Source organism: Poromitra crassiceps (genome assembly GCF_964638095.1).
Source record: "Poromitra crassiceps genome assembly, chromosome: 1".
NCBI classification, from domain to species: domain Eukaryota; kingdom Metazoa; phylum Chordata; class Actinopteri; order Beryciformes; family Melamphaidae; genus Poromitra; species Poromitra crassiceps.
The window spans coordinates 42266672-42291973 of NC_139623.1; the positions used below are offsets into that span (position 1 = coordinate 42266672).

The 25302-nt window shown below is 43.2% G+C and overlaps 1 protein-coding gene across 2 annotated transcripts in view; it reads right to left on the reverse strand.

The window, feature by feature from the left end:
* The window catches only part of med13a (mediator complex subunit 13a), a 260218-nt gene that overhangs the window by 185836 nt on the left and 49080 nt on the right, over nucleotides 1–25302 (reverse strand). The window lies entirely within an intron of this gene.

Below are 25302 nucleotides of genomic sequence, written 5' to 3' on the forward strand. Positions count from 1 at the left end.
GCCTAAAGTAGCTGTTTACCATAGCGAGGCTGTTGGTAGCCTAAAGTAGCTGTTTACCATAGCGAGGCTGTTGGTAGCCTAAAGTAGCTGTTTACCTTAGCAAGGCTGTTGGTAGCCTAAAGTAGCTGGTTACCTTAGCGAGGCTGTTGGTAGCCTAAAGTAGCTGTTTACCTTAGCAAGGCTGTTGGTAGCCTAAAGTAGCTGTTTACCTTAGCAAGGCTGTTGGTAGCCTAAAGTAGCTGGTTACCTTAGCAAGGCTGTTGGTAGCCTAAAGTAGCTGGTTACCTTAGCGAGGCTGTTGGTAGCCTAAAGTAGCTGGTTACCTTAGCGAGGCTGTTGGTAGCCTAAAGTAGCTGGTTACCTTAGCGAGGCTGTTGGTAGCCTAAAGTAGGCCAACACTTGTTTATGTTTGTGAAATCACTAATAAGAATGTTCTTGAACGGGCCTAATCATCAATCATCTGTTATTTAGGACTATGTTTGACTGTGTGCAACATTGATCACTGTTATCAAACTAAAAGAGTACCGTAATTCATATGTGGTGCCGAAGCTTTTGTCTTTGTATCTTGGTAGGAAAATGCCATCTTTTAAAATTACTGTCAAGTAGCATGATGTAAAAACATTCTGATCCAATCCCAGAGCCCTCCATGAAAGTCTCAAATCAGAGCTACTGTACATCCGTATGCATATCTATACGCAGCTATGCACAATGGACATTTCCTGATCAATCTTTTTAATCAAGCTATCCTTGTTAGAGAACATCATCATACTATAATTCTCCAAAGGAGTGAATTCAGAAGATTTTGTTGATTTTCAACCATCTTTCTATCATTTTCTGCCAGAGTTTCTGCCAGAAAATGAACTAGAGATGGGCAACAAATTTATAATTTTTCGAATAATCGTTTTTATTATCAAGATCGACTTTTATTATTGAAAGTCGAAAATTGTTTATTGACAATCTTGTCTTAAAAAGTACGTTTTCCATTGTTTTTACCGGTGCCTGTCTCTTTGAGAGCAGCAAGTTTGTCCATGTGACGTTCCCCTAGCCGCTAGCTGCGCACTGCACTGCGCAACTACACACTCACTCACGCAAGGAGCATTAGCGGCAGCAGCACCCAGCAGCTCCTTGATAGAAACGGTAGAAACGTAGTAGAAATGGTGTCTACATTACATCAACACTCAGCCACAAGGAAAAGGTTTCAAGGCTCGTTACTGCATGAAGAAAAGCTGATATTCTGTTTACTGTTCCCTGGGACATCTCGCCTTCGTTCAGGAAGCTATGCTAATGTGGCTAACATAGTCTGGGTCTGTGAACGTCAATAGAGTGCCAAAGTCACGCCCTCTCCCTCTCCATGGGATTTCATCCGCCATTCATTTTTCCATAGACCTGGCGTGGAAATGCTTAGATACTCTTTTTACTTAATCAACCCAAGCGATTAAATTATTCTTAGAATCAGGGGAGACCATATAACATTTGTGACTCGCAGAAAGAAATTCGACGAAAAGTCGATTTTGGCCCAATGAAGTGTTTTTGCTAGAAATGCCCATCCCTAAAATGAACGAGGCAGGCAACAGACAGGAAGTTAAACATTGTTCATTCGCATACACTACTGACATTGTAATGATACAAAGCTGGGTTGGAAATGGGCAAAGTAGTCCTTAAAGTATGAAAGCAATGAGTGTTGAATGGAGATGAACCAGCAGGTGGAAGTATTCTAACCCCCTGAGGAGAAAGCTCCATTAACATAAACACAGATTCTAAATGACACATAGCAACCCTCTCTGTTTACACCTGAATATATACACACACTCAGTGATATCAGCTAGCACATGATGGCAATTTGCCCCATGGCATTCTAACAAGTTGTATTCCCAGTCAGACAAGCCTTCTAATCAATCTAATAACAGGGAGATATGGCTGTGAGCGACTGTATAGACTGATAACTAACATTTAAAGGATAAGGCTCGTCTTTTTTAATGCATCGCTCATCGTCAACAAATCCTATGAAAATAACAGAATCAGCAATGCATTTGCTCTACTCCCATTACTTTATGACTTACCACATACCGTGTTAAGCTAAAAACCTAGATAAACAGCTCACAAAGACAGAGTTCCCATTTTAAAAATTGCCAACTGTTACCACGAAAGGTCAGATGGAAGAAGTTCTTCATTATGCTGGGGACTATTTTTGGTACTGTAACTACTTTGCCGAGATCGCAAACGTGTCGACACATTTGCGTTAGAAGTTTGCTTATTCGGTTGTTTGAGGAGAAAGTCGGCTGGTCCGGTGCATCGCCAGGATGAAATATGCTGCCCAGATCAACAGCATGGCTCTTTGACGTGTTTCTAATATTTGTTTTTATGCGATGGAGTTCTATGGCTGCTAAACATGGCTGCAGTGAGCTCGGCTACACGGACGATCATTGCTGATTTTGCCATTTGTTGGTGGTAAGCAATGCATAAAAACCCCCACAAGTCTTATCCTTTAAGTATTATGGCTCTTCCACAGGTTGCAATAATACCCGCTGCAAGTGAATCATGACATGGTTACTCTGTGGCAGGCAGGTCAGCGTGATGACGAGGCATTTTCAAGCAACTGTTAGACAACACCGAGCTCTGACATGGAATAAGTAATTAAGTAAGAGGATGTTAGCCAACACCAGACACCTGGATATAGAAATTGTAAATGCACATTTCCTGAAATGCAAAACAGTTCTATCTAAGGCCATGTTCACATTACAGGCAAATCCGATTTGCTGCTAAAGTCGTTAATCATCATTATCTTGATTGGTTTCCCAAATCTGATTTGGGAGTGTGTCCGCACTGCCACAAATCTGATTTGGGCAAGTGTTCAAATCAGATCTGTGTTGTCAGATACAATGAGCCAATGAGCCAACATACAATGTTTCTGGCATTGTTTGCATGTCTGCTCTCTGCTCTTCAAGTCCCCGCCCCCTGCAAAAATCACTCTCAAATCTGATTTGGGTGATCAGCGCGTCCACACTGAAGTCACATCAGTCGAAAGCAGATTGGAAACTACCTGCATATGTGGTTTGGGACAAGTGACACAAATCAGATTTGGAACGTCCAGACTCATAAAACCAATCTGGATAGAATCATTAATAGGTCACTAAAGTTCACAAATCAGATTTGGCCTCCTAGTCTGAACATGGCCTAAGTGACATCTGAAAATCATATTAGACAATGATTGCGAGGAAGAGGACGACGATGCAAACGGAAGCGCACTCACTGAGAGAGACGGAGAGCGTGGAGTCAAGTAGAGACCTGCTAGCTGTCAGGCAGCACAGGCTCCAGCAGGTGCTTCCTGCGTCTCCACACATCCAGCTTTAATACAGGGGGGTTCTTTCTGGATCACAATGTGCACTGGCCTGAATGTGCTGCTAATCTCATTAACAGCCACTGCTCACATCTTACAGCACCTAAGCTCCTTTCAGTCGAGTCTCCGCCCGGCAAACGTCTCCCCAAGAGCGCCGTCTCCGGCCTCGGCCCAGACGACATAAACACTGCGCACATCAAAGCCGCTCTTCACGTCAGCAGCCAGGCGTGCGACGCGAAGGCACACACGCCAGCGCAGATGCAGGCTCATCCAAATTGATTGAATTGTTAAGTGAACCCCTGGCCCCCTGTTGTAGTGGGAAGGTAGCTGAAGACGCTCTAAGTTTAGACGATTCCAAGGCTATCGAAATAGGAAATGACATTGATTTAAAGACACACAATGGCAGGGCTGAAAAGCTTGTCGAAGGTAATGCTTTTCATGACTTTCATGCACTTTGCACAAGTGCTGGAGAAACGTAGAGAAAAAGAAGAGGTGCGGAACATTTGGAGTAGCAAGTTCAACTTCAACAGCCTGACCAAAATTGATCCTGCATGCACCCTGGCACGTCAGTTAGGTCCTCCATGCACCCTGGCACACATCAGGTAGGTCCTCTATGTAAAACACAGGTTGCGAGCACACTCGCTGAGGAAGGTCTTTGACTGAAACGTTTGTTGTCTGCTGCCCAGGTTTGAGGATAATTAAATCATATGAAAAGACATTTGGAGTGCTGGCTTCTCCCTTCTCAGGTCCTCCATGTAGGCATGGGTCGATTTCAGGTTTTACCGGTCCGGTCCGGTTTAGGAGCTCAAACCGTTTTGATCTCATGCCAACAGTCGGAACCGAGATTTAGCCTATTAATATGTGCAGCTCCTGGAAAATTAAAAAGTAGCCTACCTCAGCAACCTATATGCCGACGGCTTTCACGGGGCTAAATCCAACGTGTTTTGCATTAGTAAATAAGCAACATGACGTGCTCAATCTAATGCGCATATTAGTTCGGCTATAGTTTGTTTCTAAACAGAGTCGGCAGATTCACTGACGGAAAGACGCTGCAGCGCTGCAGAGAGGTGTGTGTCATCATCACGCAGCAACATGAAGGAGATCACATTTCCCTCTAGGGTCTGGGGGGGGGGGGGGGGGGGGGGGGTGCTATGTGAAAGTTGTTTGGAGGAGCAGAGGTGAACATTATACAGCCAGAAGCTGTTCATTGGTCCCTGCCACCTGCATGTTCCACATACGTTCTGTAATAAAATGTGTCAATAGCTGTGTTTCCATTACAGTTTTTCGCAAAATAATTGCGATATTTCTACAACTTCGACAATGTACAATTGCGACTTGTAGGCGTTTCCATTGAAGTTGAGTTTGGACTGACGGCGCACACACCTGAACGCAATTCCCCGTTGCAGCAGCTGACAGTGATTACGCACGGGGATCTGCCCCAAATCCCGTCCCCTGCATGCTCAAATCCAACCAATGGTCAATGCAAATCACAACATACTCTCTGAGGTGCGAGCTGTGACATGTGGGGTGCCATAGGAAAGTTGCTTGGGTCCACTATTGTTCACTATTTTTACAAATGATCTGCCACAAATTTTGAACAGAGCCAGTGTAGGTATGTATGCTGATGATTCCACCATATATGCCTCTGCATTTACAGCCAGTGAGATAAACATAGTCTTAATGGAGGAGTTAAGAGCAGTTGAAGACTGGGTAAATTGTAATAAATTGGTTCTGAACGTGTCAAAAACAAACTCCATTATATTAGGTTCAAATTTCAACATCGGGAACAACCCACAATAAAATCTTAAAATGAATAAGGTCAGTGTCAAGCAGGTGCAGGAGACCAAGCTGCTGGGAGTAGTCATTGATGAAAAATTAACATGGAAAACACATATAAATAAAATAGTTAATAAAATGGGAAATGTTATTTCTGTCATAAGACGACATAGGGCATGCCTTACTCCCAAAGCAACTAGATTAATAATTCAAGGCTTAATTATATCAAATCTTGACTACTGCCCAGTGGTTTGGTCAAATGCAACTGCAGACATGATTGCAAAGCTACAAAAAACACTAAATAGAGCAGCGCGCATTGTTCTTGGTTGTAATTTGATGACAAGTGTTATTAAAATGCATTTGAATCTTGGATGGTTAATGGTTAGTGACAGATTACTTTGTTCATTGTTATTATTTATTAGAAATGTGTCCATAACAAAGACTCCCCATGTGTTGTACCAAGAGCTATGCTGCAGCACTGATAAACATGAATACAGTACTAGACATGCTGTTGGAGGATATTTTACATTGCCAACTGTGAAGTCAAATTCAGGTAAAAGAACTGCTGTGTACAGAGGTATGTATGAGTGGAATCTGTTTCCCAGGCACATCACACAAACTAACAGCAAAATAACTTTTAAACTATTAGCTAAACAACATCTCTCTAATCAGTATAAATGACAAGTGTATGTAAGTGAATGTATGTGTATGTATCTAATGAGATCAGTTGTTATATAAGATGTATCATTTGGCTACATATAAAGGGACTGTGGACCTCTTTTCAGACTTTTGTGTCTGACGTTGACCTTAGACAGATTTTAAAATGTCATAGTGCTACTGTTTAGTTTATGCTTTTGTCTTTTGTTTTGTTTTGATTTGTTTTTGATTTGATTTGATTCATTAGTAAGTCTCTGCTTGATTAGCAGAATATTTTCTTTTCGTTTCTTGTTTTGTTTTGTTGTGTTATGTTTTGTACTGTTATTTTTAATGTTGACAGACCCCAGGAAGAATAGCTGCAGCGTTGCTGTAACTAATGGGGATCCTAATAAACAATAAACAATAAACAATAAACCACATGAAGTTACAACGCATATAAACGAGCCTGATTATCAATTCAAAAGAAAATGAGTGTCAACATGTTGCTGGCTGCGGCAAATGCAGTGAGCGCGACAGGCAGAGGAAAAAAGGTAGCCTACTGCGCGCACACAGACAGGCAGCCTGTCACCATGGTCCGATTTCTGTCATTAAACATATCTATTTTCCCCAGCTCCGCTTTTCCACAACACTCGTCTTTCTGCTAGGTAGCGTTGCTTCAAAGTTTTCCACTTGCTGCGAAGGTTTTGCCACGGCTTATCGAACCCTTTTCTCCCTCATTTCCTTTCATTTTCCGCTCCTTTTCCAAAGGAGAAGATGGGTCACATGACATGCAAATGCGAAAAATGTGTTTCCATTACACTTTTGCGATAAACTGCTATATCGACACGTCTGAAAAACCACCTCATGAGAGCGCAAAAATTTTTTGCGATATTTGGGAGGTTTTTCGAAATTTACGTGTTTCCATTACCCACTTTCTATTGCAATATTTAGATTTTGCGCATTTCTGAGGGTAATGGAAACACGACTAATGATAACGTGTTCCACATCTAACGTTGTGTAATAAAAGTGGTGTGTTAGGACTAAACTCAACGTTTCACTGTGCGCACATCAGGTTAACCCTGGCACACATCAGGTAGGTCCTCCATGCACATCAGGTAGGTTGACCATGTTCTTCCAATTAAAAAAGAAAGTGGGGGGGGGAATCCCTCAAACACTCAAACACACACACACACACACACACACACACACACACACACACACACACACACCAAATCCACTTTGAAATGCCACAGCCCTCCTGGACACAGCAAGCGGAGCTAGCCTTCAAACCATTTCACATCTAACCAGAGGAAAACAAACCTCAGGCTAGCTGGCGAGTAAAGCCGGATGATTTAGAGAGCAACAAACTAATTCATCAGGCGCACGGTACGCATGTATTAAGGGATAAGATCGGGAACACAGAACAGCCGGGTAAAGGCAGGAAAAAGGAAGGAAAACATTTATTTCCCATTAAAAATGAACAGCGGGGGGGGGGGGCACTAAATAAACAGCTGAGATGAAAAAGCATTTAACTTTCTAGAAAGTGTGGAAATATGCATGGGAGTGATTTAGCAGCCATTCTAGCCATGCCTACGCTGGCATGGCAGTGCAGAGGGCAGCAGACAACAGGGATGGAAAGCCAGCACGCTGCTCAGGCACTGACAGCAGAAGAGAAAGGATGGGAGGGGGGCGGGGGATGCTGAGGAGAGACAGATCAGTGTGACTGATAACACGAGGGGAGGGGAGGGGGGAATGAGGAGAGGAGGAGGGCAGTTAAGTAGGGTTGTCAAAATAAGTACTTTCAATACACATCGATACTAAACATTTCAACGGATACAATACTCATTTGCAACAGCATCGATACCAGCAGTGCTGTCTTGCATTGCAATGAATGTTTCACATGCTTGTGGAGTATAAGCTCACTCCCCTCGACAACAAACAAAAACAAATCATGACGGCAAAATCGACACCTGTCAATCAAAAATGTGTCATTTGATCTCAGACAACTTTCAAATATTATTTTCACATTGAAAATATATTTGAACAAAAACAATATAAAAAAACGTTGAAAAATCAAACCCACCCACCTCCCACTCCGTGGTATTGAAAATGGTATCACATATCGCTATTTCCCTGGATATTGTATCGAAGTTAGAAATTCTAGTTTCGTGACGACCTTCGCCTGCGGTCCTACTTCAGTGCGTTGTTGTTGTTGGCGCTCCTGTAAAACTGACAGGAAGCCCCCTACACCTACTTCTACATAAACAGCCATGGAGACCCCTCGCATCTGCTCTCCTCTGTCGAACACCACGTCTGCCTCGGACCTCCTCCACCTCCGCCTCCTCCCTGTCGACAACACATCTGCCCCGGACCTCCTCCTGCTCACTGTCGCTTGTTCCTCCTCTGTCTCTCCCTCTAGCGCTGAGCAGCACTAAAACAGGCGTCTGGTTTACATCAAGTGTTCCCTGACCACCTCATGCACCCTCAAGCAAGCCTGCTGCACACAGAATAAAAGCCACACTCTCGCTTTCAAGACAGCAACACAGTGGTGCCGAGGAAAGACAGCTTTGGCTGTCGGACGCAGACAAACTAACGCTCGATCACTAGAAAGACAGCAATACAACCTGGAGGAAAAAGAGGCGAGGTTGGGCAGCTGAAGGGGTTAAGGTGGGACAAAGACGAAGGTATCCCCCCTCCACAAACCTCTGTGGACTCTACCTGCCACAACTCCAACTCCAGGGTGGCTTCAGGACAGAAGAGCGGAGCGGAGGAAAGCAGCGCAAGAAGACTATCACCTCACATTTGGAAATGAATCAAAACTGGGTATCCAACCACCCGGCCGATGTTAATCACATCCCTGAACGTGGAGAGAGAACATTGCACACTCGCCTTCCCATCGTCCTTAGGGAGGCCCATTAGCATTCTTTATGGCACAAAGGCAAGAAGAAAAGCCTTGGCGCTCCACATGGCTCCATGCCACACAAACATCTGACAGCCTCTTATGCCATTCCACTCAAGGGAAGACCACTTTCCACTTGTTGAAGAATTTCCTTCCTGAAACATAGGAAATACACAGTCTATATGAACCTCAATTTAAAATGAAGAGGTGACTTTTTAAATCATAAAAAAAAGAATGTGACACTTGATCCCTGACACTGTGGCGAACTTCTATTTTCTCTGGCCCCAATCCACGGATAGGTCAAAGGTCAAGGTCAGCTACAGAACAGCAGCACTTCGGGGCGGGTTGGGATTCTGTCTTGCTCAAAGGCATAACCTACTTAGCCACTAAAAGGGCTTTTCCATCGGCACTTTTGGCCATGCCGAGCCGATTTGCCTTTTCCATGACCGGTTTAAACGTGCCGAGCTGTGCCACAGAGATGGACCTTCGCCGGATCCGCCTCCAAACAGCGGGCTGCGGTGACGTCTCACCGACAGCGGCCAACCGGGGGTGTGACAACCCCCTCCTGCCTTCTCCCCCTCAAACAAGTGTGTCACAAACGGCCACCAGACCCTCATGTCTGCGCTTCAGCTCAGTACTTTTGTAGAGTCTAACCGAATCTCTGTGGTTTGAAGTCAGGTTTCTCTCATGCGTTTTGGTTTTGTACTTTCAGATACAGTGCTTTATTTCACCGTTTCCTGATCGCTTTCAGCCGTATCGGAGAGCTATGTAACATTAATGAAGACACTTCCTGCTGCTTCACATTAAAAGCTTTCCATTGACAGTAGGGCATTCACAGACTAGTCGACTAGTAAAACCACTAGTCGACACTGTGCTTAGTAGTCGACTAGTCGTAAAAAAAGAAAAAAAAAGAAAAATTAAAAGGAGATTTTTTTTTTTTTTAACCTGCAGCCCTCTCCTCACATTAATTATGATCTGACGACTCACCCAGTGCTCTCCGCAGCGTTTTTGTCGTCCTAGGCGTTGTTTTGAGATCAATAGCGTCCAAGCCAGTCCTAGAATGGAGCTCCGTGGGGGCCAAGTGGCAGCATGCTTTTCCTCCATTTAAATAGACAGTTTTATTCCCGTTTTCGACGCATATCGTCATAAACTGTTCCCTAAGGAACGATCAGACTGCATTTCTCCCCCGGGCTCTTTTCACTAGTTACATTTTTGCCTGTCGGGTCAGTGAGACACAACTCTGACGAGAAACTTACGGAAAACAGTTTATGACGATATGCGTCGAAAACTAGAGGCACCTCACGATTTGATTCGATTACGATTAAGGGTGCTACGATTCGATTATTAAACGATTACGATTACCGTAAATTCCGGACTATAAGCCGCGGCTTTTTTCCCGTTTTTTGGCCTTTTTTGCCCCCTGCGGCTTATATAACGGTGCGGCTTATCTATGGATTTTTCCAGCAAACGGCCACTCGGGAACCTCCAAAATCTATGGATGTTGGTATGAGGCAGAACGAGAGCAAGACAGACATTATGAGAGCGAGACCCTGATTGGATGATGTTGCAAAAAATGTGCCTCGCGACCTGATTGGAGCACTGTGCCACTACTCTCTCTCAGCCACTACGGTAAAACACCCTCCCTCCTCCCTCGCTCCGGGGGGAAAAAGGCAGCGATTGAGCCTGAAAGACAGTCTGAATGAAATTGAATGTAACATTCCCAATTCTATGTATTACATTCTAAAAAACTAACAGCAACATTTTGGAAGGCTAAGCCACACAACTAGCTCGTTGTAATCTAACATCATGCTTCAAAAGATGGAGAACTGGCTGTGTTACGACGATGGCGGCGATTGAGCCTGAAAGCCATGTCTGAGACAGTAGCGAGACAGGAACAACAACAGCAGCAGCAGCAAAGGATCATGCACAAACCCGAGACGAAAGGGACTGTCCGTCAGGGCGCGGACGACTGTGTCAGCAACTCCCTCCCGACTACCAGGAGAAAATTACAAACTTCGGCGAATTCACACAAAGAAAGATCAAGGAATATTCCATCGGACCGGAGCAGATCATAAATATGGATGAAGTGCCTTTGACGTTCGACCTGCCTCTCACTAGGACTGTTAACAAGAAAGGTGAATCGTCCATCACGTTGAGAACCACAGGTCACGAGAGAACGAATTTCACTTGTGTTCTTGGCTGCACAGCATCGGGAGTAAAGCTCCCGCCGATGGTGATTTTTAAGCATCTCACAATGTGTGATTTTGTCTGGGGATTAGTGACCTGACTTTTGTTTTGTTGAAATGTTAATAAATGGGAGCTTCCCCAAACAGCCATCTCTTTCCCGACAATCCCCTCTGTGCACGAAGCCTTACATATGGTAATTAAACATCAAAACACCCGCGGCTTATAGACCGGTGCGGCTTATATAAGAAAAAAATAGTCAACTTTGAAGGTGCGGCTTATAGACCGGTGCGCCTTATAGTCCGGAATTTACGGTAATCACGATTTTCGATGCATCTTTTTCACCAAACAGGATTTTTTTAAGCAAGGTATATTTGTCAGTATCCATTAATTAAAGTAAACAAACAAATGTACCTCCATTATCTTCAGTTGCGACTGAAGTCCACGCATCACATGTTACAGCCACCCTGCATGCTTTCTTCAGTGATTCCAGTTTCCAGTACTTCGGTTTTGGTCTCGTTTTACAGTTAAGGAACTGCTTTCCGGGCGAAATACCGTATTTTTTGCAAATAAAGCAAAAAAAAAAAATTGCAAAAAATTGCGAAAAAAAAGAAAAAAATATAGATTTTTGCAATTTTTTGCAAATCGATAATCGAACATTGTGAATCGATTTTAATCGTCACGTGACTAATCGCGATGCATCGATTATACGATTAATCGGCACACCCCTATCGAAAACGGGAATAAAACTGTCTATTTAAATGGAGGTAAAGCATGCTGCCACTTGGCCCCCACGGAGCTCCATTCTAGGACTGGCTTGGACGCTATTGATCTCAAAACAACGCCTAGGACGACAAAAATGCTGCGGAGAGCACTGAGTGAGTCGTCAGATCATAATTAATGTGAGGAGAGGGCTGCAGGTAAAAAAAAACGGAATTCTCCTTTAAGAAAGAACATGAGGTATTTACACGACATACATGGACTATCATATCCCATATCCCCCACAAAGAACATAAAAACACAACAAAACAAAACAAGAAAACTGCATAAGATACACAATAATCCAAGAACAAACAAGACTATTTGACAAACAACCAAACAAAAACAATGCATTCAAAGTAAATACATAGATCTTGCCCTGTTGGCAGCTAGGAAATGCATAGCTTTAAATTGGAAAGCATCCAATCCCCCAGCTGTAGTTAACTGGTGGAATGAACTCTCAAGCTACCATACGTTGGATAACATTTACTACAAGAGCAAAGGCAGATTCTTAGACATCCCCAAAATATGGCAACCACATACAGAGTTTGACTTTAAGAACTTTTTACCCCAGTGTCATTAGGCTTATCAGGATAGGAGCTGAATGCATTGTTTTTGTTTGGTTGTTTGTCCAATAGTCTTGTTTGTTCTTGGATTATTGTGTATCTTATGCAGTTTTCTTGTTTTGTTGTGTTTTGATGTCCTTTGTGGGGGATATGGGATATGATAGTCCATGTATGTGTAACAAAATTGTTATGGCATATATAATTACACTAAATCTATTGTCTATCTCTGTTATTTGTTATTTTAATGTACAGTATATACGTGGCAGTTTCTTTCTGCTTCCAACCCCACCCCTGCTGGCTAGTAATGGAATTCCTCCTTCCCAGTGCCTTTAATTTCCTGGTTACGCCCCACCTCTTCCTCTTTAATCTGTTTCCTGTTGGGAGAGGTGGGTGATATTTTTGCTCAATAATATATCTCATTCCATCCTATAATCTCTGATAAGTTTCATTTATATTTTTGTTAGTCTCACCTTTATGATGTATGGATGCGTCTGTTACATGGTAGATTTCAGTGTATCGATCCTTGTATAAGTGTATTTTGACGAGTGAAATCTGACGGCTGAACTTCCACATTTTCCTTTGGTTTAATTTGTGCAGGATTGTGGTGGGGAGACGTGGAGTGGAGATTGATTTTGTTTGTTTGTTTTTCAAGAAGCTTAGTGAAACAGCTATAACCGTGGTGTTTTCCTGTTTTCTTGTGTGTTTTGAGCGTCTGGTTTGGAATTTGCTTTTGGTATGTGTCCAAGTGACAGGTGGCATAGATTGTGTGGTGTAAATGGCACCTCATTTAGTCCATAGAGTGTCCTGAGATTCCGCTAGGCGCCGAGTGGGTCTCTGTCTCTCTTGACCTTTTTTTTGGGTAGCAGTTATTGCTGATTATTACTAATCCACTGTATACTGTATGTGGTGGTATTCTTATGCCGGTTTATTGTCACGAGGTCACGATTCCAGTAATTCAGATGTGTTTTCTTTCTGTGTTTTTGTGGTTGCTATACATGCACAGGTACATGTTGGTACAATGCTGATGTTAGTGTAATTCTAGGGGGGTGAGTGTAACAAAATTGTTATGGCATATATAATTACACTAAATCTATTGTCTATCTCTGTTATTTGTTATTTTAATGTATATACCTGGCAGTTTCTTTCTGCTTCCAACCCCACCCCTGCTGGCTAGTAATGGAATTCCTCCTTCCCAGTGCCTTTAATTTCCTGGTTACGCCCCACCTCTTCCTCTTTAATCTGTTTCCTGTTGGGAGAGGTGGGTGATATTTTTGCTCAATAATATATCTCATTCCATCCTATAATCTCTGATAAGTTTCATTTATATTTTTGTTAGTCTCACCTTTATGATGTATGGATGCGTCTGTTACATGGTAGATTTCAGTTTCTACAACAGCATGAGTGAATACTGGATTCTGATTGGCTAGCAACAGTGGTAAATACGCCAACAATCTACAGTTCGGCTCCGCTCCCTGATGCTGACTCCGCTCCCTGTGCTGACTCCGCCCACTGTTAGCCTGTCAGTCTGCAAATCTCTAACAAGGAAATGGCCGATCTCTAACACAAGGAAATGTCCGATTTCGTAGTAACGTTTGATTTACTGGGTGGATTGAGTTTTGAGCAGTGGTTAGATGAAGATGAAGGTGAAGTGAACAAAGAACGACATGGTGAAATTGGGGAGAGAGAACTGGCTGAGCTTGAGTTGTCACGAGTTCGAACTAGCGGGAGGTCGGACTAGCGCCCGGACCCCGAACCTGGGACTGTCAAACAAACAAACGCCCTCTGCCGTCACCAGATATCAACACACCACCACCAAAACGGGCTGCTTTAGATAACTGTTTAAATAACTGTACTTTTACAGGCAATGTATCAATAACTGTGAATCCCGTTAAGGAATAGGTTACCGTAGTTGTTTTTTGGCTCAAAGGCAACTAAATGTTTAGTGCAATCATTGATCTTGTGTATGGAACTATATTCTGTGGCGGAAGGATAAATGTATTCTGAAACCAGTAATGATTGTAAATAATGAATTGGATGTTACAATTGTGTATTTTTTATATTATTTGGTAGCTGTTGTAGAAAACAAATTTACCACTCGAGGTCGGGGTTTGTGGCCACATTTACCACTGGTACAGGGTTTATAGCACTCGGCTTCGCCTTGTGCCACAACCCTGTACCAGTGGTAAATGTGGCCACAACCCCCTCCCTCTCGTGGTAAATTTGTTAAGTATCGATCCTTGTATAAGTGTATTTTGACGAGTGAAATCTGACGGCTGAACTTCCGCATTTTCCTTTGGTTTAATTTGTGCAGGATTGTGGTGGGGAGACGTGGAGTGGAGATTTATTTTGTTTCTTTTTCTGTCTTGTCAGGTATGTTTAATGTGTTGTTTCACACATATTGATACGTTTTCACAATTGTTTAACGTCATACCGTCAGTCAATGTGGTGACTGCTCTTTAATCTGTTTCCTGTTGGGAGAGGATTGTGGTGGGGAGACGTGGAGTGGAGATTTATTTTGTTTATTTTTCTGTCTTGTCAGCAATACACGGATGACAAAGATACTCCGGTTGTCTGGGTCCTTTCTTCAATCACAAACACAACGCAGAAGTTCACCGGTTACATATGTCGTGTAAATACCTCATGTTCTTTCTTAAAGATTAAAAATAATAATAATAATAAAAAAAAATAACGACTAGTCGACTAGTCGACTACCTTTAGGGACGACTAGTCGACTAGTAAAATTCACTAGACGTGAATGCCCTAATTGACAGACGGCTTTTTATCGTGAAGAACTGAGAAAGAAATGAAATCTGTTTGTCCACTCTTTTTACAGCCTGGACTTTTTGACCACTAGTCACAGCCATGATGTATATACAGCCTGCTTCTTTTCAACAAGCGTGTCACACCTTCAAGCAGGTAGCCTTGTTGCAATGGAAAGGCAAATCCCAGCCGTGCTGGGCTGCCGTGCCGCCTCCACTGAACCAGCATCATATTGAGAGGCAAAGTGACCGCCTACTTCCTGCTTCAGCACTGTACCAGAGATTTTCATCTGCCATTTATTTTCCCATGGACATTTCGTAAAATGCTTATAAAAATAGTTTTACTTTGTCGAACCAAACTGTTCAGCTATATTTAGAATCGGGAGAGACCATAGAACATTTCACTCCGACCAAAACTTAGAAAAACAGAAAAAATATTTTCTTTAAAAAAAAATTACGTTTTGGTCCGTGTGAAATGTTATGTGGTCTCTCCTGTTTCTAATGAGATCTGATCAAGTTTGATAAAGTAAAACGATTTTTATAAGCATTTTACGAAATGTGTTTTACGAAACAACCCTATATGCCACCTTGCTGGCCACTCACTAGTGCTACTTTGAGAAATTCTACCCTGAGAAAAGTGAAACTATATGTTATGGTGCAAAAGTGCAAGTAAATAAAAAATAAAGTTATGAGAAAATGTATTCCGATTAAGAATGTTGCTCACAAAATTAAGCAAAAATGTGTGGAGCTAGCAGTTTGGATATGATCGTGCAGCCCTCGTTAGAGTTTATATTGGGTAAGCCAAAGTCGAACAGGAGAAGTGTCTAGATTACATTCAATACATTCAGGACAAACCCTTAAGACTGTGGCTCAAAACCCCAGCTTGTTATCAGACATTGGTATGTGTGTGTCAGAGGAGGTTTTTCCAGTGAGGCATAGGAGGATGGTCCTCCTCTATTAGATTGGGGATTTTATATAAAAAAAATATATATTAAAAAAATATATTTTTTATTTTTATTTTTATTTTTTTCATATTTTTTTTTATAATAAAATATCAATCAAATGTGTTTTTTCTTATGTGCAGACGCTCATTTTTTCATTCATTATATAGCTCCATGCAGACGAGTCACTCTGGCCCTGGTCCCAGCATGGGGGAGGGGATTAAAAAAACACCCGCCCTGTGGGCTTGATTTATTTGGTAATTTATCTAATGAAAAAATAAGATTGGTTGAAAAAGACTTGCAATTCACAGAAAACAGTGAGAGTGATGTGTTTTCCAACGAATCAGATTGAGGAGGAGGGGAGCTCTCCCTTAGCCCGTGAAACCAGGTGAAACCCTAATTGGTTGTTGTTTGATAGATAGATTGCTTGACATTGATTGACATTCTGTATTGTCCAATGCTGATGAATACGTCTGAAAATCGGCAACGTTGTTCCACTGCCTGGTCTGTGGTCTCTCACGCTGAATCAAGGAGGTGAAATCCACTGCTTGACCTGACAGGAAGGATTTACTGAGACAGTAGCAGCATATCATATTTCCCTCTTATTTTTATTTACTTTTTTATCAATCAGTAAGTGTTCACAAGCCAGACAGATATTGGATTACCACCAAAACGAGTTTCGAGTTGCGGGGAGACGAGCTGCGCGATACGGGCTTTTTGCAATGTCAGAAAACTGGAATATTTGCAACGTCTCGACTGCAGCGTTTCCCCTACAGACAGCACGGATATTCAAGTAAGTCAATTGATTTCAAGTTATCCGAACCTTCTATTAAATTCGGCGTGGAAATGGTTCACCGAGCAGCGCTATTTTTGTCGTATTGAAGTTTCATCCTGTAATTTCTTATACTAAAACCCGCGAACTTTAAATTCACACATTTTTTAACTGAATTTGGCCTGTAAATCGATAGCTGACAGCGGGCTCAATTTTAAAGCTTGAGTGGTGATCTTTATATCATATGAAAGTAGAAGAAATAAGGAATCGATTAGGATGAAGCATGTCAACCTAGGATGTCGGGAAGGGGGGGTAAATAACGCTCCAAAGTTGATAACTAAATGAGTAGTGCAGCACTGTTCACAGGAAGACACACTCTCGTTCCAGATGCAATTAAGTGTAATTTAACGCTATTTGACAACAGTTTCGGCCATAGACTTTGTCAAGTATCATACAAACAGTGCAAGACAGCCATTATAAAGACAGGTTAGCTGATTGAATGGACAACACCTGTCTTGTGAAAGCACACCTGAGTGTGAGACATCATAGGATGAATCAAAACATTGATGTCACAGGTAGGCTGTATACCATAATATATCATGAATCTATGTGAATAAATAGATTTATATAAATAGTAATCACAGCCTAATGCATAGAGATAAATCCTGAAACCTTCTCGCAACAGTTCTAGCCTAAGCCAGTGGTTTTCAAAGTGGGGTCCCCAGCAAAAAGGGGGGATAATCTATTTTCACTATAATTCCATGCCATCCATAAGTAACACAATCTAAGATAGTGTAGAAGTGAGTAACTAGGCTAATTATAACCATAACAGCACAAATAATTGACAAAAATCTCGAAATAAATATACAGTATTTACTCTGAGAAATGAAATAATGAGAAAAGGAACAATTATTGATGGTTAAAACTGAATAATGACATCACAACAGTCTAATCCTAATGCTAATTTAAAATGAGATTTGGGCGTTTTGGGCAAAAACTGCTTGTGGGTGAGAGTATCAGCAGCAGAGCACACGTCATATTTTCCCTGGGACCGCCTCAGGTGCCAGGTGCTGTTCCGTCCTGTAGTCCTCTCACTGGGTGCTAATGCAATGCTCCTCACTGGGTGGAAAGCTAAGAGGCTTGACAGCATGGGAAACATGGCAAATACACACACACACATGCGCGCGCGCGCGCGCACACGTGAGAAAAAAAAGCCAAAAAATTTTTTCGGTCGCCGCACTAGCTTCCTCCCTGTTTCCAAGCTCACCAGCCACCACTGGTGTGTGTGTGTGTGTGTGCATGTGTGTGTGTGTGTGTGCGCGTGCGTTTGTATGTGTGTGTGTTTGTGTGTGTGCGTGCGTGCATGCGTGCGTTTGTATGGGTGTGTGTGCGTGCGTTTGTGTATGTGTGTGTGTGCGTGCGTTTGTGTATATGTGTGTGTGTGTGTGTGTGTGTGCGTGCGTGTGTGTGGTGGTCAGTGCACAGGGAGAAAGATGAGTGGCCTCGTTTAGACACAGATTTATGGGCTCAGCTGACGGCTGCGACACTTTCACGTCTCCGCCTCCTGTGTAGCGGGCGGCCAGATGAGCTGACCTTTATAAGAGCTCTTACTCAGGTCCACCGCAGCTCAGCTCTGTTTAAGAACGCTTACAAGTCGCTCTTGCATCCGGCAAAGCGCTAGCAGCACCTCGAGACACCGGGGGAGCACAACAGCTTCTCCTATAGCCTCATGGTAAGGAAGGATGCAGTGTCGGTGCCCTGCTTAGCTCATAAAAGCACTTCCAAAACATCTCAAACCAGCTAAATAGCACTCGGGGGGGTGGGGGGGTGGGGGGAGCCCATACAAACAAACGAGGAAGTTTAGGAGGATTTTTTTTTTTACAGGTGGTCCCTCCAGTCGCTGCTCTCTGTGTACAAGCAATTACTGTGGCAGTCGCTCATTAAATGGCAAGATTAATGCCTTGTGATTGGCCGCTGCTCAGGGGGACTCTACCCAGCCTGGTCCAGAAGGTTTTCTCCTCTCCTCCACTTCCTCCTCTCCATCCTCCCACTCTCCCTTATCTGCAAGGAAGGAGGGAGAAGCACAGTGGCGCTCCGTAAAGTCTCCATTACTAATTAATGAGTATTTCCTGAGCAGAGGGGGAAAGAGAGAGAGCGAGAGAGAGAGAGAGAGAGACTGCACCCATGGGCCAGAGCTGCATGCATGGCCGGGTACCCTGCGCTGTGCACAGGCAATGGAGATCCATCAGAGAGGAGAGAGAGAAGGAGAGGGAGATGGGGGAGGTGGAGAAGAGGAGGAGGGGGGGGGATTCACAGGCAAGAGATTAGCCCCGGAAAATGGATCCCCGAGCACAAAAGCCATCACCCTCCTCCACGTCTTCCTCCTAAAAGCCGGTCCGGGGTTATTTATTCCATCGTTCTCAGCAGTGCGAGCCTGAAACTTAGAACCATCTTAAGAACAACAAAAAACAAACAAAAAATGCAACAACAACAAAAAAACACACACACACGAATCGTCTCAAAGTCCTGAGCCAAGGTTCACAGACTGGATTACTGGCTAATTAGCTTCCATACACACCTCCGCAACCACAGCCAGCTGAGGAGGAACGTGCAGTGTGAAACACAGCTCCCAGCCAAAGCCAGCATCTCCGGGGCTGTTTGGTAGCGCCGGAACAGTATTAAAGATGGGAACGTGCAATTTGCTGAGAACAATACAAGATTATATTATATACACTACAGCACGAACACAGCGTTCATAATCCATTGAACCATGCTTCCATGGAGCAATGTTTTCTTCCCCTAGCTGCAGAAACACACTCCCAGAATGATGCATGGGTTATAGATGGGACAGATTTGGGATCCCCTCCCCCCAAAACAACGGTCAGATTCTGAAGCTTTTGATCACTTTTTAAGATGAACATGAGATATCACCTGACTGATTAGGCCATCAAATCACAAAAGAGTGTGTCTCAGAGTCAGCAAGAAAAGCAATTTATTCATTCTTGCTCATTTGTTATTAATTCAATTATTTATGAAACAAAGATTTGCTGATTTGGATGATTTCCTTTTCCTGTTGAGCCTATAATATATGTTGCTGAGAAGATGTGCACTTACTAAAAGGTTAATATTAGCCATTTAAAGCATATAGAACATGTCCACCCTTTGTTGTCCAATTCTATTAGTAAGCATGAAAGCATAACTCTATTTGCGGGGGCTGCTGCCACTCAAAAGGGAGAATAAAGGTGAATTTCAGCCTCGACATGTCATTCACTTCGCCCCCAGCACTGTTGTGTCCCAGAACATTCACTGTTGTGGTTGTTGCAGAGAAGAGAAAGGAGTTTGGCCCCGCCCCATCGCTCGCGATACAACACCAATGCACATCTCTAAAGAGAATGGACTGTCAAAGATGGAAAGGGTGACAACCAATGGGCAAGCCCACCCCCTTCCCTCTGATGATGCGGAAGTGAATTGAAAAGTTGTAGTTCCTCGAATGGCCACTAGGCGTCGGGGACAGTAGGCAGATCTCCCCCATGTTAAAATGCCAGACTTTGTAACAGGATTAAACATCTTTCCAGTGAGGGGCAAAACACGCTTTTGGTCTATATATTTCACCATTTCATAACAACTGTAGGGGGGTCATTTTTTATATAACTCGCCCGTTTGGAGTAAAATAGATGATAGAAAAGGGGGTGATTGACAGATCGCCTGTACAGTGATCACGCAGCTTGCCGATCAAGGACCAATAGCAGGCGGAGCTGCGGTTCTGGGAAACCCCCATCTCACGTGAGGTGAGGAAGGACTCAGCCCATTCCCTCCCAGGCAGTCTGCTGACGAAAAATCAAGATGGTGACGGCCAACGTTTCAACTCCAAACGGGAGACCAAGATCAATGGGATAGCTCTGTCCATATTATTTACAGCTTTCTGTGACACAGCTTCACAGACTAGTCTTCATCCTCCAGTTTCTATTGTTTTCTGTGACACAGCTTCACAGACTAGTCTTCATCCTCCAGTTTCTATTGTTTTCTGTGACACAGCTTCACAGACTAGTCTTCATCCTCCAGTTTCTATTGTTTTCTGTGACACAGCTTCACAGACTGGAGTCCTCATCCTCCAGTTTCTATTGTTTTCTGTGACACAGCTTCACAGACTAGTCTTCATCCTCCAGTTTCTATTGTTTTCTGTGACACAGCTTCACAGACTGGAGTCCTCATCCTCCAGTTTCTATTGTTTTCTGTGACACAGCTTCACAGACTAGTCTTCATCCTCCAGTTTCTATTGTTTTCTGTGACACAGCTTCACAGACTAGTCTTCATCCTCCAGTTTCTATTGTTTTCTGTGACACAGCTTCACAGACTGGAGTCTTCATCCTCCAGTTTCTATTGTTTTCTGTGACACAGCTTCACAGACTAGTCTTCATCCTCCAGTTTTTATTGTTTTCTGTGACACAGCTTCACAGACTAGTCTTCATCCTCCAGTTTCTATTGTTTTCTGTGACACAGCTTCACAGACTAGTCTTCATCCTCCAGTTTCTATTGTTTTCTGTGACACAGCTTCACAGACTAGTCTTCATCCTCCAGTTTCTATTGTTTTCTGTGACACAGCTTCACAGACTAGTCTTCATCCTCCAGTTTTTATTGTTTTCTGTGACACAGCTTCACAGACTGGAGTCCTCATCCTCCAGTTTCTATTGTTTTCTGTGACACAGCTTCACAGACTAGTCTTCATCCTCCAGTTTCTATTGTTTTCTGTGACACAGCTTCACAGACTAGTCTTCATCCTCCAGTTTCTATTGTTTTCTGTGACACAGCTTCACAGACTGGAGTCCTCATCCTCCAGTTTCTATTGTTTTCTGTGACACAGCTTCACAGACTGGAGTCTTCATCCTCCAGTTTCTATTGTTTTCTGTGACACAGCTTCACAGACTGGAGTCTTCATCCTCCAGTTTCTATTGTTTTCTGTGACACAGCTTCACAGACTGGAGTCTTCATCCTTCAGTTTCTATTGTTTTCTGTGACACAGCTTCACAGACTGGAGTCTTCATCCTCCAGTTTCTATTGTTTTCTGTGACACAGCTTCACAGACTGGAGTCTTCATCCTCCAGTTTCTATTGTTTTCTGTGACACAGCTTCACAGACTAGAGTCTTCATCCTCCAGTTTCTATTGTTTTCTGTGACACAGCTTCACAGACTAGAGTCTTCATCCTCCAGTTTGTATTGTTTTCTGTGACACAGCTTCACAGACTGGAGTCTTCATCCTCCAATTGCTATTGTTTTCTGTGACACAGCTTCACAGACTGGAGTCTTCATCCTTCAGTTTCTATTGTTTTCTGTGACACAGCTTCACAGACTAGTCTTCATTCTCCAGTTTCTATTGTTTTCTGTGACACAGCTTCACAGACTGGAGTCTTCATCCTCCAGTTTCTATTGTTTTCTGTGACACAGCTTCACAGACTGGAGTCTTCATCCTTCAGTTTCTATTGTTTTCTGTGACACAGCTTCACAGACTAGTCTTCATTCTCCAGTTTCTATTGTTTTCTGTGACACAGCTTCACAGACTAGTCTTCATCCTCCAGTTTCTATTGTTTTCTGTGACACAGCTTCACAGACTAGTCTTCATTCTCCAGTTTCTATTGTTTTCTGTGACACAGCTTCACAGACTAGTCTTCATCCTCCAGTTTCTATTGTTTTCTGTGACACAGCTTCACAGACTGGAGTCTTCATCCTCCAGTTTCTATTGTTTTCTGTGACACAGCTTCACAGACTAGAGTCTTCATCCTCCAGTTTCTATTGTTTTCTGTGACACAGCTTCACAGACTAGAGTCTTCATCCTCCAGTTTCTATTGTTTTCTGTGACACAGCTTCACAGACTGGAGTCTTCATCCTCCAATTGCTATTGTTTTCTGTGACACAGCTTCACAGACTGGAGTCTTCATCCTCCAGTTTCTATTGTTTTCTGTGACACAGCTTCACAGACTAGAGTCTTCATCCTCCAGTTTCTATTGTTTTCTGTGACACAGCTTCACAGACTAGAGTCTTCATCCTCCAGTTTCTATTGTTTTCTGTGACACAGCTTCACAGACTAGTCTTCATCCTCCAGTTTCTATTGTTTTCTGTGACACAGCTTCACAGACTGGAGTCTTCATCCTCCAGTTCCTATTGTTTTCTGTGACACAGCTTCACAGACTGGAGTCTTCATCCTCCAGTTCCTATTGTTTTCTGTGACACAGCTTCACAGACTAGAGTCTTCATCCTCCAGTTCCTATTGTTTTCTGTGACACAGCTTCACAGACTAGTCTTCATCCTCCAGTTTCTATTGTTTTCTGTGACACAGCTTCACAGACTAGTCTTCATCCTCCAGTTTCTATTGTTTTCTGTGACACAGCTTCACAGACTGGAGTCCTCATCCTCCAGTTTCTATTGTTTTCTGTGACACAGCTTCACAGACTAGTCTTCATCCTCCAGTTCCTATTGTTTTCTGTGACACAGCTTCACAGACTGGAGTCTTCATCCTCCAGTTCCTATTGTTTTCTGTGACACAGCTTCACAGACTGGAGTCCTCATCCTCCAGTTTCTATTGTTTTCTGTGACACAGCTTCACAGACTAGTCTTCATCCTCCAGTTTCTATTGTTTTCTGTGACACAGCTTCACAGACTGGAGTCCTCATCCTCCAGTTTCTATTGTTTTCTGTGACACAGCTTCACAGACTGGAGTCCTCATCCTCCAGTTTCTATTGTTTTCTGTGACACAGCTTCACAGACTAGTCTTCATCCTCCAGTTTCTATTGTTTTCTGTGACACAGCTTCACAGACTGGAGTCCTCATCCTCCAGTTTCTATTGTTTTCTGTGACACAGCTTCACAGACTGGAGTCCTCATCCTCCACGTTCTAGCTGTTGGACAGAGTGGCTCCATGTTCACACATTCTGAACAGGCTGTCCAAGTCGATAACATTTATAAATTGTGAAAGTGAGCGGCATTTTCTCCTTTAAGAATCCTTGACTGGTTTGTGCTGTTGGCTCACTGGGCTACGGCACATCAAATGGCCTCATATTGTTGTGGGACTGACTCTGCAGGCCATCTCTCCCGTCACTCTCCAAGAAGGCAGCGCTCCCATTAAAACACTCTTATGAAAAAAAAAAGACAGGGCTGTTGACTACACTTGGCTATCACAAGTGGAAGACCAGAAGCATAAAAGCAACCACTTAACTGATTTGGCTTGACATTTTGCTGGAGCAATAAGGTTTTGTTATAGCCAAATATAATAATACATATATATTAAGGGTTACAAATTGTACAGGCAAGTCATGATCGTTTGTTTCTCAATGCAAGCAATGCTGATGGAAACAAACACCAGGCAAAGGCATAAAGGCTAGCCGCATACCTGCAGCACCGATCGAATAATAAGAATAAACAACACTTATTGATTATAATGCAATTCATCATTCCCCTTTTAAAATCATAGCTGTTGTTGGCGGGCTGCCAGCAGCCACTGAATTTGCAGTTTGCCATGTGCAACACATCAACATGTCACATGATCAACATGTCACATGATAAATCTACTTGCCTGAGTCATTTCAAAGGGCTACTTGTCAATAACTGCAGGATACTTTAGAGGAGCCGCACTTGTCGGAGGATTTCGCTTAAAGGGCCCATATTTTGCTAATATAATGTATTATTATTTTATTGTTGGCCTCCAGTAGAGTAACTTATTGCATCATTCATAGTTGAAAAAACTCATTGTTTATCTTGTACTGGCTCTCACTGCCCCCTTCAGTTCAGCCTCTGTCTGAAACGCTCTGTTTTAGGTCCTGTCCCTGAACCCCCACCCTCCGGAAAATACTCCAAGAGGGCAGCGCGAGGAGTTTTTGTGTTTGCAAACCTCTGCCCAGAGAGCTAGCGCTGTAGAAGCGAGACTATCTGTCTGTCTGTCTATCTATCTAGATAGATAACGCTATAGATCTAAGAAGAAGGCCAAGAAGGCACAGCAGAGGATGTACTTTGTGTGGCAGCTGAAGAAATTCAAAGTGCCAAAGGCCACGATGGTGCACTTCTACACCTCCATCGTTGAGTCCATCCTCACCTCCTCCATCACCATCTGGTATGCTGCTGCCACTCTCAAAGACATCAACAGACTTCAGTGCATCATCCGCTGCGCTGAGAGGATAATCGGAGGCAACCTGCCATCCCTCCAGGACCTGCATGCAGCCAGGACACTGAAGCGGTCTCGGAAGATCATGGCTGACCCCTCCCACCCTGGCCACAAACTCTTTCAGACACTCCCCCACGGCAAGAGACTGAGGTCTGCCAAGACCAGAACCACCCGCCACAAGACCAGCTTCTTCCCAACCGCCATCAGCCTCACCAACAAGGCCCGGAAGCCCCTTCCGCCAAGGGCCTCACCAACAACCCCCCCACCCACACACAAACTCACTACCTCCTCCTAAACTCAACTGAACCCCCCCCCCCCCCACATTAATGCCTATTTAACTTAGCCTGTAAATTTAATGTACATTCAATGTAAACTCTTATTTAACTCCGACTGTAAATTCATGTAAATCCACTGCCTATTTAACGTCTATTTAACTCAGTCTGTAAATCTCATGTAAATCCAACGTAAATTCATATTTATCATCCACAGAACACTTCACCACTCATGTACATATTGTATATATTT